Source organism: Lissotriton helveticus, chromosome 2_1, assembly GCF_964261635.1.
Source record: "Lissotriton helveticus chromosome 2_1, aLisHel1.1, whole genome shotgun sequence".
Classification (NCBI taxonomy): domain Eukaryota; kingdom Metazoa; phylum Chordata; class Amphibia; order Caudata; family Salamandridae; genus Lissotriton; species Lissotriton helveticus.
The window spans coordinates 433571419-433585462 of record NC_136059.1 but is presented as its reverse complement, the minus strand read 5'-3'; positions in this window follow the sequence as shown (position 1 = coordinate 433585462).

Below are 14044 nucleotides of genomic sequence, written 5' to 3'. Positions count from 1 at the left end.
AGTTTAAGTTGTGAAGGTGACCAGGTTAACAAAATTTCAGTACTGATCTTAGCTAGTTGAAATGACACTGTCATGTTTCTGAAGAATATCAAATTTGAAGAGTCACGATCAAAAGTCTCGATCTTTAGTATGGATCGTAGTGTTCTTTCTTTGGCGTGGAGAAGATTATAAGCCCACCTGATAACATTAGCTACTGCCGTGGCATAGGAACTGGTGATTGAAAATTCAAGCATTAGCGCTTGAACCGGTGTTGAATCAGAGACCTTCAAAATTTTCTTTAGTATTTTCCCTTCTTTTTGGTCCATATAGGACCACTGTTTTATTGGGATATATTCAGTGGCATAGGATAAAAAAGGTGGAATCTTTGCTCTATATACTTTTAGCAGTGTGGAGAAATGCCTGTTCCCAGTGGCCGAATACAATCTCGAGAGTGCCCCAGCATGTAGTTCGGATTTCCTTTTTAAATGATTGATTTGCTTAATGTTTTTCAAACTCTTTGTGAAAATCCTACCGAGATAGGTATATTCCTCGACCTCTTCAACATTTTCTCCACCGAGCTTCCAGCAGTACTTGACACTTTGTTTCCTACCAGAGAAGGAAACAACTTTTGTTTTATTTATGTTGGGGATTAAAAAGTTGTCCTGCGAGTATTTGTGTAAAATGTCGAGAAGTTTTTGTAAACCAAAGGGCGTTAGATCCAACATCACGATGTCATCAGCATATAACAAGGCATGAATGCTTTGTGCAGCGATCTTTGGAGGCAAACTAGAGCCTTGTTGCAGATGAAAGGGTAGGTCACTGAGGTACAATGAAAATAGTATCGGCGCTAAAAGGCACCCTTGTTTGAGCCCATTGGCCGTGTGGATTATTTTAGTCAGACCTTTTTCGCACCCCATTTGAACTTGACGCCATGTCTTAGTGTGGAGATTAATAACAACCTGGAGCAATTGATCTGGGATACCTAACCTCCTCAACTTGTTCCATAGGGTCGGTCTATCAACTCGATCGAAAGCAGTTGAATAATCAATAAATGCTGCGTATATTGACTGAGATCTCCCTCCTATGTATTTATCAAGGATGGTCTGAAGTGTTGCTGTATTATCAATAACAGAATGATTGGGTCGAAAACCTGCCTGAAACATTGGTATTAGACCCTGCGAGAATGCCCAGTCTTTTAGTCGGTCCAATACTTCTGCGGCAAATATTTTCCCGGTAGCGTCCATCAACGCTATTTGCCGATAATTACCGGCTATGTTCTTGTTCCCCTTTTTATAAATGGGAATGATGGTACTTCCCTGCCATGACTTAGGTATCGGTTTTAAAGATGTAATTAAAAAGGGGAGAAAGCATCTGGCTCCACTCCTTGGGGTCAGTTTGGAGGACCTTGATGGGTATTTGGTCAGGGCCGGAGGCACCAGTGCTTCTTGCTTTACGGATATGCATGGCAATGGAGATTGCCGAGGTCTTAGTAATTTTAGTGATATTCCTTACCGTAGAAGTATCGGGATCCTTTCTTTCAGAATTGATTGGATTTGGTTTGTATAAGTCACTCAAGTAAATTTCCCAGTCCAGAGGAGAGACTGGGATAGCTTGAAGTTTCTTTTTTGATCCAGTCATTTTGGCGATTAAAGACCAATATTTTCGCTGATTTTGTTGTTTAGATGCTATTTGAATATCTACCCAGTTGCGGTCCTGCAGCATTTTATTATGTTTATTTTTCTCTCTTCGTACTTGATTTTTTAATTTATTAATTTCTGCCTTAGCTGTTATTGAGAAATTCAAATGTTGTGCTCTGATGAGTTTATTCAATTTTTTTGCGGTAGATGGATTCCAGTTTTTGTTTTTGTTATTGTTTTTACTTTTTCCAGATGTAAACAATTGTGATTTATTTAAAAACGCAGTCTTGAGATTATTAATTATATATTCGAAATTAGTTATTGGGTCTTCTGAATGTATATTGGTTAGGAGTTGAGTGTGTGCGACCAATGCGGTATATTATCCAATGTGGAAGAATTCCAATAGATCCGCCTCTGTTTAGTGTTGACTTCAGTTGAGGTATTGTGAAATATTATCTGACTTGTTAAGGAAGGAGTGGCCATCCAGAGGGTAGTTAGATGTAAAAGTACGTGATCGCTCTCATCAGTAAAGTGGGAGTGTAGATGCGTAACTGACTCCATTAGGTCCATCCCACAAATTATATAGTCAATAGTTGAAAAAGTTCCGTTTCCCCGTCTGGTATAAGATGCCGGTATATCTCCTTCCATATTACCGTTCAAAATTGTCCCATTAAGACTAGGTAAAAATGATAATAACGACCTGCCTCTCTTATCCGATTTATTGCCCTTAGGAAATTTTGGGATTGACATTTCCAATGATACTTCTTTGTATAACTTTACCCATTTTCCAATTTCGATGTTTGAGGTTTTTCCGTTCAGGTCTCCCATGATTACATATGGCATATAAAAGCGATGTTCTAATATGTGGTTGATAGTTTCCATTATATCCTCAAATAGGGCATCCTGATAATTGCCGGGTGGGGCATATATGTTAAAGAGCAGCATTGCCTTTTGGGGAGCTGTAATGTGTGTTTGCAGTGCCACCTTGATGCACTGGAGACTTTCGGAATTGGTCTCGACGATTTCTTGAGACCATAAGTATTCCTCTCTTAACAAAATTGCCAATCCACCCTTTGCATGACCCCGAATGGATTCTTTTGCAGGGATGTCATAAACGTAATAGCCTTTCTGGCAGAAAGATTTTGCTGCCCAAGTTTCCTGTAGGGCCAGGATATCGGGATGGTTTTTAGTGGCTACGATCATTTTATTAGAAGTTTTCCCAGCCATGTTCCATGAGGTGATCTTCAAGCCATTACTAAACAGTATATTGTTGGAGGTTAGTAGTTTTTTTGCTGTTTAGCGTCTCCGAAATCCAAGTCCAAGATTTTGTTGTTCTTTTGACCTCGCTCTCTTCTGCGTCTTGGCTCCATACTACCCGTTCACCGTTGTTCACTTGAATTTTTAGTATATCAGTATTTAAACTTGAGGGGCCATTATATCCTTTATTAGGTTTGTTTTTCCTTAATTCTGGTTTTTCAATTACGTCATAACCACTTTTATGTAATATTTCCTTCTCTCTGAGAATTATCCCGGGAATTACTGATGACCAGAATGATACCACCTCTAGTTTGTTGTTTTCTTTTTCGGGAAAGATCACCAAGTCTATTTCGTTACTTGTGAGAGATTGTAAAGACGGTATTTGTTGGAGAAGATTAATTATTCTTCCTCGATTAAGTGGCACATTGTCTATGGGAAAAAGTTCTTCAATTATTAAATGCTTGGACGATGTTCCTTCCTCGCGCCAAGATGTCTTAAAGTCGTCTTCTCTTGTTCCATTAGATCTCAGCCCTGTTTTTACGAGAGAAGAAGCTGGGAGATATTCATCAGCTTTTGGATTCAGAGATTTCTCGTTCAATATGGTTTTAGTAACTCTAGTTACCTCTGATATGGAAGTATTGGGAATTGTTGTAACATTTTTGCCCTTTTCGATTTTTAAGGGAGTAATTTGTTTTTGAAATTTAAGTTTGCGCGCTTTTTTTTTTGTGTATTCTTCTTTGTGGCTTTCTTCTCCTTTTTTCCCCCCTTTCTTCCTGGGAGTCTTTTGTTTTGGAGATCTTCTCCCCATGATCGGCTTCGGGTACATCTTTAATGGTGGTTTCCTGAGCGTCTTTATCACACCCGGTTTTATAAGGATCTGTATTTTTAATTGAGTTCGAAAATATGGAATACTGTTTAAGAATTTTTGAAGGTTCTTCATTGAATAGTTTATTCAGAGAATATGTAGTAGAGGCTTTATAGTTTTTCCTTGGTTCCTTTATTTTTCTTTCTATTATTACTACTTCCGATGTTTGAGTACTTATATCACTTTTGCTTAATATTTGAGTATTTTTGGTAGAGTTTGTTAAATGACCTTCCTGATGTTGCATCATGTCAAATACTTGTTGTTTTTTCATTACTTCAACTGATTCTTTTTTCCTTTTTTCCTCTAGTAGGAATTTGAGTATACCGATTTGTACGTCAAGGGTATCATCCGAGTTAGCTAGAATGTGACCTAGAAAGGTTAGGACTGATTCCAAAATTTCCTGCAAGGAAAAAAGAGCTTTTGACATAGGTGTTACAGAGTTTGCAGAATTTGTGTTAGGAAAAAAAGGGTCAGGAAAGGAATCAAGTGCTGGATTATGATCTGATGATTTTTCTGGAGAACTAGTGATTAACTTATCTGTACATGATTGTGATTCTGATTTTTTATTTGCTGACGTCGTATTGATGCCGATGAGATCCTCGGTATAGATTTGGCTTCCTAAAAGTTTTATCGGTGTTAAGGGTGTTGAATGAGACACCTCTTGATCCAGGATTTGGAGATCCTCTGATGATGAGATTATCTTTTGATTTTCTTCGAGGTCTAGATCACTTAAGTTTTGAGAGAATTGATGGATCAGAGAAGAGAGCTGTTTTTCCTCCTTAGTTTCCATGAGGTCTAGGTTATTGCCTTCTTCCAATGCGAGAATAGGTGGTAGTTTTTTCGGTGATAAGGCAGAAAAGTACTTACTTATTGCAGGGGTCCTAGTTATCTGGCCGTGTTTTAATACTTTATCAGAGGATTTTCTAACTGCTTCCTCAGTGCCCATTCGTTTCATAAATATTGTACGTGATCGTAACTTTTTTAGTGCCATTAACTTGACTAAAGATCCCCTGTTAGGTGTAAATTTAACTCCTTCTCCGGTAGATTATTTAGGAGATTTTCTTTTGAAGACTGATTAGAATCTACTAGAGGAATGAGTTTTGATTTATCAGGGATCGATGACAAATCCGGACTCCTTTGCCCGTACCTTGGACTCAGTGATTCAAATGATACACTCCACGACCTACCTAGTGAGATCAATGCTTGACATCAAGAGGCCAGGGATCCGGAAATGAAATGAAAATAAGGTGGCCCGTCCCGTCCTAGTACGTCCCCGGACGGCCACAGACGGCCCCGCCCTTGTCCCGGGCTTCTCCCGGCGCCCTCCCGCGCGCTCCCGCGTGCGCGGGGTCTACTTCCGGGTTATAGAGGGAGGGGGCGGGAAGAGGACCAGCTGCGGCGAGTCAGGAGAGCAACGCCCGCTGGTCCTCGCAGTCCCGCAAGGGTGGGTGGCGGCTACTACAGCTCCTCACAATGGGGGGGTGTCCAGATGATGGTGGCCTCGAGCGGCGCCCGCGGAGCGGGGGCCGCGAGGAGTGGGGCGGTTGAAAACGGGTAAGATTCTTTCAGCCCTCGGAGGTCGGAGCACAGAGCACAACAGCCACAAAGCAACAGAACCCTCTCTCGACAGCAGCAGTGCGCCGAGGTCCCTGCCCGCAGTTCTTTTCTTTCCAGGTGGGAGTGGGCGAGAAGAGGACCAGCTGCGGCGAGTCAGGAGAGCAACGCCCGCTGGTCCTCGCAGTCCCGCAAGGGTGGGTGGCGGCTACTACAGCTCCTCACAATGGGGGTGTGTCCAGATGATGGTGGCCTCGAGCGGCGCCCACGGAGCGGGGGCCGCGAGGAGTGGTGCGGTTGAAAACGGGTAAGATTCTTTCAGCCCTCGGAGGTCGGAGCACAGAGCACAACAGCCACAAAGCAACAGAACCCTCTCTCGACAGCAGCAGTGCGCCGAGGTCCCTGCCCGCAGTTCTTTTCTATCCAGGCGGGAGGGGGCGGGAAGAGGACCAGCTGCGGCGAGTCAGGAGAGCAACGCCCGCTGGTCCTCGCAGTCCCGCAAGGGTGGGTGGCGGCTACTACAGCTCCTCACAATGGGGGTGTGTCCAGATGATGGTGGCCTCGAGCGGCGCCCGCGGAGCGGGGGCCGCGAGGAGTGGGGCGGTTGAAAACGGGTAAGATTCTTTCAGCCCTCGGAGGTCGGAGCACAGAGCACAACAGCCACAAAGCAACAGAACCCTCTCTCGACAGCAGCAGTGCGCCGAGGTCCCTGCCCGCAGTTCTTTTCTATCCAGGCGGGAGGGGGCGGGAAGAGGACCAGCTGCGGCAAGTCAGGAGAGCAACGCCCGCTGGTCCTCGCAGTCCCGCAAGGGTGGGTGGCGGCTACTACAGCTCCTCACAATGGGGGTGTGTCCAGATGATGGTGGCCTCGAGCGGCGCCCGCGGAGCGGGGGCCGCGAGGAGTGGGGCGGTTGAAAACGGGTAAGATTCTTTCAGCCCTCGGAGGTCGGAGCACAGAGCACAACAGCCACAAAGCAACAGAACCCTCTCTCGACAGCAGCAGTGCGCCGAGGTCCCTGCCCGCAGTTCTTTTCTATCCAGGCGGGAGGGGGCGGGAAGAGGACCAGCTGCGGCGAGTCAGGAGAGCAACGCCCGCTGGTCTTCGCAGTCCCGCAAGGGTGGGTGGCGGCTACTACAGCTCCTCACAATGGGGGTGTGTCCAGATGATGGTGGCCTCGAGCGGCGCCCGCGGAGCGGGGGCCGCGAGGAGTGGGGCGGTTGAAAACGGGTAAGATTCTTTCAGCCCTCGGAGGTCGGAGCACAGAGCACAACAGCCACAAAGCAACAGAACCCTCTCTCGACAGCAGCAGTGCGCCGAGGTCCCTGCCCGCAGTTCTTTTCTATCCAGGCGGGAGGGGGCGGGAAGAGGACCAGCTGCGGCGAGTCAGGAGAGCAACGCCCGCTGGTCCTCGCAGTCCCGCAAGGGTGGGTGGCGGCTACTACAGCTCCTCACAATGGGGGTGTGTCCAGATGATGGTGGCCTCGAGCGGCGCCCGCGGAGCAGGGGCCGCGAGGAGTGGGGCGGTTGAAAACGGGTAAGATTCTTTCAGCCCTCGGAGGTCGGAGCACAGAGCACAACAGCCACAAAGCAACAGAACCCTCTCTCGACAGCAGCAGTGTGGAAGGAGAACATTTTAAAACCTTTTTGGGAAGTCAGATTTGATCTATGTGTTCAGGTTGAAAATATTTGGAGAGGTGAAAGAGTAATTCACCCGAAGAGTTTGTGTTTGTCCATAATTGCTTTATGTCATGAAAGACATTTTGGCATTGTCCGCTCTAAACAAACTGTAAAAACTTCATTTTGGTGGCCTGGTATGGATAGCAATATAGAAGAATTTGTACACAATTGTGAGTTGTGTAAAGTGGCAGATAAATCATTAGTCACGATCAAACCACCTTTAGGTAAGTGGCCAGACCTATGTCACCTTGGGAGTGCAATGGAAAGGAGCAGAAATACATTTTAGTGCTAAGGACATGAATTTCAAGATAGCCCATTGTCAAAGTGGAGGGTAGGGTAGACACTGATACTGTACTTCAAATTCTAGATCAGGCATTCCAAATGAAAGGTATTCCTACCGCTTTGTTAAGCAACAATGGTGCACAGTTTACTTCAAATAAAGCAAAGGAATATTTAAGTAAACTGGGAATCGAACATAGAACAACTTCATTGTGCAATCCAAACAGCAATGGCATGGTGGAGCGCTTTAATAATGTTATAAATTACACTATCCAGTTGAATGCTAAACAAGGTGATTGGGAAGTTCAAGTACTAAAAATGGCCTGGGCCTACAGGGTATTGATTTGTGAAGCGACAGGTTATCCACCATTTATTCTTCTGTGGGGCCTGTCAAAATTTACACCTGGTTGGTTGTTCGGGGCTGGTATTGTGCACTGGTCAGAAGAGTCAGTAAGAGAAAGAGCAGATTCACTTCAAGCCAAAAAGAAAGAATGGTATAATACTAAGCATGGTGTGATGGAATCTGAAATAGCTGTTGGACAATGGGGTAGGGTAAAAAAACCTGGAAAGGTTCCTGAAGAGGAAAGCCGTTTTTTTGAACCCATGGAAGCTGTGGAGGTTTTGAACAATGTAGTACTTCTTACTGATGGTAAGGTTTTGAACCTCAAGAGGATAGCCAAATGTTCTGCATCCTCTCCTCTTACACATGGCACCAAATTAATTGTACGATCTTGATGATATGTCGAATAACGTGAATTCTGATGCACACAATAATATAAGTTTTCCAGGAAATGTGGATGATAATATGTTTAATGATTTGGATGATTCATGTGATCTGAGGTCACACAATTCAGAATGGTAAATTGAGAACGCTAATGATTCTAATCAAGAGAAGGTCATCTCTGAATCTAAGCAATCCAAGCGAGAAAAAAAAATCCTGTATGGCTAAAGGATTATATTTCAGAGAATTTTCCATTTTGATGCATATTTATGTACCAATGTTTCCATTTTGATGCATATTTATGTACCTTTCCCATGGCATCTGTGCAAATTATAAAATGTTTTCTTATTATTTTCTCATATTTTTCCCCCTCTTTTTTCATACTATAAAAACAAGCATTGGCATAGCCAATAGGTCTCCCTTTTGGGACCTTCTAACTATTTAGTTATGCAGCACAATATCCTTGGTGCAACCACATCAACTGTTGCGTTGCTAAACACTTATAAGGTCCCAAAGGCGAGCCCTATTGGCTATGCCAATGCTTGGTGTGGTTGTGTGTGTGTGTCTGGTTGTGTGTGTGGTTGTGTGTGTGGTTGTGTGTGTGTTTGGTTGTGTGTGTGTGTGTGTGGTTGTGTGTGTGTGTGGTTGCGTGTGTGTGTGGTTGTGTGTGTGGGGTTGCGTGTGTGTGGTTGTGTGTGTGTGTGGTTGTGTGTAGTTGTGTGTGTGTGGTTGTGTGTGTGTGTGGTTATGTGTGTGTGTGGTTGTGTGTGTGTGTGTGTGTGTGGTTGTGTGTATGTGGTTGTGTGTGTGGTTGTGTATGTGGTTGTGTGTGTGGTTGTGTATGTGGATGTGGTTGTGTGTGGGTGTGGTTGTGGGTTTGGGTGCAGTTGTGTGTGTAGTTGTGGTTGTGTGGTTGGGTGTGGTTGTGTGTGTAGTTGTGTGAGTGTGGTTGTGTGTGTGGTTGGTTGTGGTTGTGTGTGGTTGTGTGTGAGTGTGGTTGTGTGGTTGTGTATTTGTGTGTGTGGCAGAGCGCCGAGATGCCAACAGGTCCACGGGCTTGGCTTCCGCTCCTCTGGTGGATCCCACCCAGAAACACCCGAGGTGAAGTACACATTTGAGTGGGACATAGGGCATCAGAAATATGAAGTTGCTGCATACATTTGAGATGGCTTGGGCAAAACCAGCAACAGGGTGCAATATGACCCGTGGGAAGGAAAGGTGGGGGCATAACTAGTACCATCTGTCACTATGGTAACTATATACGTTTTATAAACAAAATGTGACCGTTTCAAAATAGCACTTAGAATCAGATGCTGATCTACTGATGATTAGTAGGTTTAAAGTGCCAATCTTAGAGGTAGGAAGGGCTGTGTCGATTCTGTCAGGAACCTGAGATTATCGTGCGTCTTGTTAGAAGCGAGCCCTTAACCGGCCGAGCCCAGGAATCAAGCGACAATGCACATGCCTTCCCCGGCAGGACAAAGGGCAGCACAAAGGAGAGAGAGGGTGATACCAAGCTAGACCTGCCAGCTCTGACTGACTTTTAGTGACATGATTTGCCCTGCTGTGAAGGATCACGATCCCCCGAAAAGAGCACAAAACATTTCAGAACAAAGACACAAGCCACCCATTCTGCGCTCGATGGACTTTTCTCGTTTTCCTTCAGCGTGTTTCCAATTTGTGGTGCTTGTGTGCACTGTCAAGTATATAAATAAACAGTAACATGCCTCCACACTCGCTTTTAAGTCAAAATTCCCTAATCAGTTGATACTAAGTTTTATTTAAGGATTAGTGCAATAAACTCGAACATCATCCGCGCCTCAAGTCCACAAATTCGTGGGCAACAGGACAAGTGTGCAACAGAGTGATGCAGCTGGAAAATGCTCCTTCCCAAATATAAACACGGGATGCGTTTTCCAGCTCAAACTGCAGCAGTCTTAACAGTGCTGTCTGCCGAGGATCAAATCAAGGCGTATACAGCCAGCGTGAAGGATCTAAAATAAACAGCTTCTCTTTTGAATTTGTCATTTGGAAAACTAATTTCGTTCACACTGGCTTCTGTTTTCCCGGAGCCACACAGGAACAGGTGTAGACTGCTGCACAGAGGTTCTTACCAACAGAAAGGTTACTGTGGAGTCGCCCGATTTAAGAAGGGGTGCCGGACGCCTCCAGTTTTACTGACACAACTTAACCACAACTGCAGACAACAAGCCCTCACCCAAATGAGGAAAAAAAGACAAGCATTGGAAATGCAATAGGTCTCGCAGCATTAGAGTTAGTGCTTTTAGAATTGTTTATGGGTTTTTTTGTAAATCTTAAGCATTTTTGTTTCCTGTAGCCAATGCTAAAGAATAAAAAAAAAAAGCCATAAACATTTCTAAAAGCTCTAACTCAAATGCTCCGAGACCTATTGCACTGTGTGAGGGTGAGGGGTTGAGGGTGAGTGAGGGTGAGTGAGGGTGAGTGAGGGTGAGTGTGAGTGAGGGTGAGAGTGGGTGAGGGTGAGTGAGGGTGAGTGAGGGTGAGTGAGGGTGAGTGAGGGTGAGTGAGGGTGAGTGAGTGAGGGTGAGTGAGGGTGAGTGAGTGAGGGTGAGTGAGAGTGAGGGTGAGGGGTTGAGGGTGAGGGGTTGAGGGTGGGTGAGGGTGAGTGAGGTTGAGTGAGGGTGAGTGAGGGTGAGGGGTTGAGGGTGAGTGAGGTTTTTTTTTTTTTTTAAAAGGCACAAGCAGGCTCTTTGGAGCAAGTATACTGCATTCCTCTTTCCTATAAACGCTGACACTTTGAAGTTAGCCTAGAGCAAAATAAAAAGCTTCCCATGTAAACACAGCTTGACATTTTACCTCGGTCTTTGAAAACCTAAAAAAACGAAAGTAAAAAACTTAAAAGCGGACTGTTATTCACTGCAAATCGGAATGCCTTTTCTTCCTCAAGTCTAAATCCTTTCAGTCACCAACAATAAATACAACTTTAAAGCTCAAAAGTAACTGTTACACAAGGTCAGGGGAGGGGCGAAGGAAGGCGCCATCGAGGGTAAAAACATAGCCTGCACGAAACATTCGCCTCTTCCTGCATGGGAGTTTTTTTTTTTTTTTTGCTCCAACGCGCAATCCTTTCCCAGCATTTATGTGGAGTTACAAAGGCACATCTGTGTACGTTGGAGGGCCAGCCTGACGTGTTTTCTGCTCTAGCAGCAGCTGCGGTTTCTGAGGAAACGAGGCTGATTTTCGAGTCAGGCTGGGAGCTTTTTTTCCCCTCCTTTCTCCAAGAGCCTACGTGCAGGGGAGGGGAGCGGAGGGAAGGGAGCGAGCGAGCGAGCAAGCTGCATTAAAAAAACTCCACGGCTTCTCAGAAAGGGGAGGGCGGAGAGAGAGAACAGGAGCAGCCTGCTGGGAATTTGCCTCGCGCTTTTCTTTCTCAACGGTTCTTGCGCTGTGTTGCAATCTTTGCTTTAAAAAAACATCCATTGTGGAACCGGTTTATTTATACATGTTCGGCTCGTCTTAGGTTCGCAGATAATGAGAGAAACGACCATTCAAATCAGAAAGAAAAGAGACCCCGCTGGCTCAGATGTATCTAACTACCACCAATGTTCTTTTACCTTTTTTAAATAACATGCTTTTCCAAAAACAAGACGCAAAAACATCCTTCCCATAAAAGGAGCACCGATTTCTATTGGAAGATATCTGGATTATATGCACACTTGGGTTAAACAACAAGCCTTTCACCGTAACACGGCGGGCAGGGGAGGGGGCGGAGAGGGGAGAGGTGCGACACGGCAGGCAGGCAGGGGAGGAGAGTAGGAGGAGGAGGGGGGAGGAGAGTAGGGGAGGCACGGCCTAGCGGCCGTGCAATCAAGTAGTGAGGGGGCGGAGCTGGGGGAGGCTGTGAGAGAGAGTAGGCAAGGCTAGCGGCAGGCAGGCAGGGGAGGAGAGGAGGAGGGGGGAGGAGAGTAGGGGAGGTACGGCCTAGCGGCCGTGCAATCAAGTAGTGAGGGGGCGGAGCTGGGGGAGGCTGTGAGAGAGAGTAGGCAAGGCAGGCGGCTGGGGGCATGTGCACGCGCATTTAAGCTCAATGCGCATGCGCATTGAGCTTAAATTTCTCGTGCACTGCAAGGAATCGCCACGATTCCTTGCAGTGTGGATAAAGAGCGGATAAGTGCCAATACTCTCGCCTTGCTCGATGCGCATGCGCATCGACAGGCGAGACCTAAAAAACGCGTTGCCACGAAAGTGAAAGCTGTAGCACACCTCCCCCACGCGATCTCTATCAAGCGCCCATATGGCGCCTCCTCACCCAAATGAAGAAAAAACAAGCTTGCGCGGCAGCAAGGGGGACGAGGGGGGCCTGCACTTGAGGAGCGATAATTGCTGTCATTTGGTGGCGCGCGCTCCTGCAAGTAGATTGCCTCACGTACACACGTTGCCATTGATGTTGTTAATGTTAATGTTAAAATAATTTTATATAGTGCACGGCTACTCCGGGGAGTGTCCCGGCGCTTTGATAAAAACGAGAGGCAGATATCGGGGGTAAGAAGGGACCAAGCAACGGACCTACTGGACCCAATAGGCTTGCATTGAGTCTTATGGACACTGGCAGGGCGTTCCAAAGCTTGGGAGCCAGGTAGCGGAAAGAGCGTCCACCAATCCAGGCCCGTCTAATTGATGGAACTTGAGCCAGAGCCAAGGAAGCTGACCTTAGCGTCCTCGTAGGCAAATAGAATGCCAAGCGATTTCTTATGTATTTAGCTCCTGTGCCATGAAGCGCCTTGAAGGTCAGTGAGAGAGCCTTAAAAGTCACTCGTTTTTTAATAGGGAGCCAGTGAAGACTTTTCAATAAAAAAGTCGCACTAGTTCTGCGATGAAGCCCGTAAATGGCTCGAGCAGCAGCATTCTGCACGACCTGCAGGCAAGAAAGAAGAAACTCCGGCAGGCCCAGGTAAAGAACATTGGAATAGTCCAAACGTGAACCAATGAGCGCCTGGACCGTCACCTTCCGATGGCAAAAAGCCAACAGAGGAAGAAATTTTCGCAGCATCTTGATAATACCGAAGCATTTGCCAACAAGACCCGAGACCTGAGGCTTCAAGGTAAGACCATCGTCTATCTGAACCCCCAAATTCTTGGCTCTGGAGGACACAGCTGCGGGGGGAAACATAGCCGGCGGCCACCAGGACTGCCATCTGGGGTCGGCGGGACAGCCAAAAAACAGCAGCTCCGACTTGTCGGAGTTGCATTTCAGGTTGTGCCATTCGAACCATTCAAAAATGGCTCCCAAACAGCCTCTGATCTGCCCCCCATCGAAGTCTGACCCCTTCTGACTGGTAAAAAGCAGCTTGGTGTCATCAGCATAGGACACGATCTGGGCACCGAAGGACTCCGCTAGTGCCGCCAGGGTGCCATATAGATGTTAAACAACGTAGGGCTCAAAACAGAGCCCTGCGGCACCCCTACCTCGAGAGGTGGCATCTCAGCGGAGAACGGAGGGGCCCAGACCGTTTGCCGGCGGCCGGCTAGAAATGACTTAAACCAATTAAACACCGCTCCCCGCAGCCCAATCTCCCTGAGTCTCAAAAGGAGACTGCCGCGGGGAACGGTGTCAAAAGCCGCCGACAAGTCCAACATAATCAGCATGGCCTTCCCTCCTGCATCCAACACCTCTTGGATTGCAATGGAATTGAAATTGAATTGCTGGCAATGGAACGCGTGCACGTTTTTGGCCCAAAAAGCAAGTCCATTACATGAGGCCCCCTCATATGCAATGCATGCGCGTTGCGTAGGCGAGACCTAAAATGGGGAAGTGGATGTGTTATGCCTGTGTAGCATTATGTCAGGCTAATAAAATACTGTGTAGGCTTTGCATTCCATGGAATATAGAACGTGAAGTCTGGGTGGTTGTGGAAAAGCAGTTACAGATGAGAGGAGGTTACGGAGACACCGCATATACTGCATTCTTGTACCTGCCTGTTTTCACAGAATAAAGATATTCAGAAGTTAACTGCATTTGGGTCATCCTTCACAACAATGTCCCTGTGCAAATGCAATATTTTAGTTTGTCTGCTAAATATTACCCCAGCTCT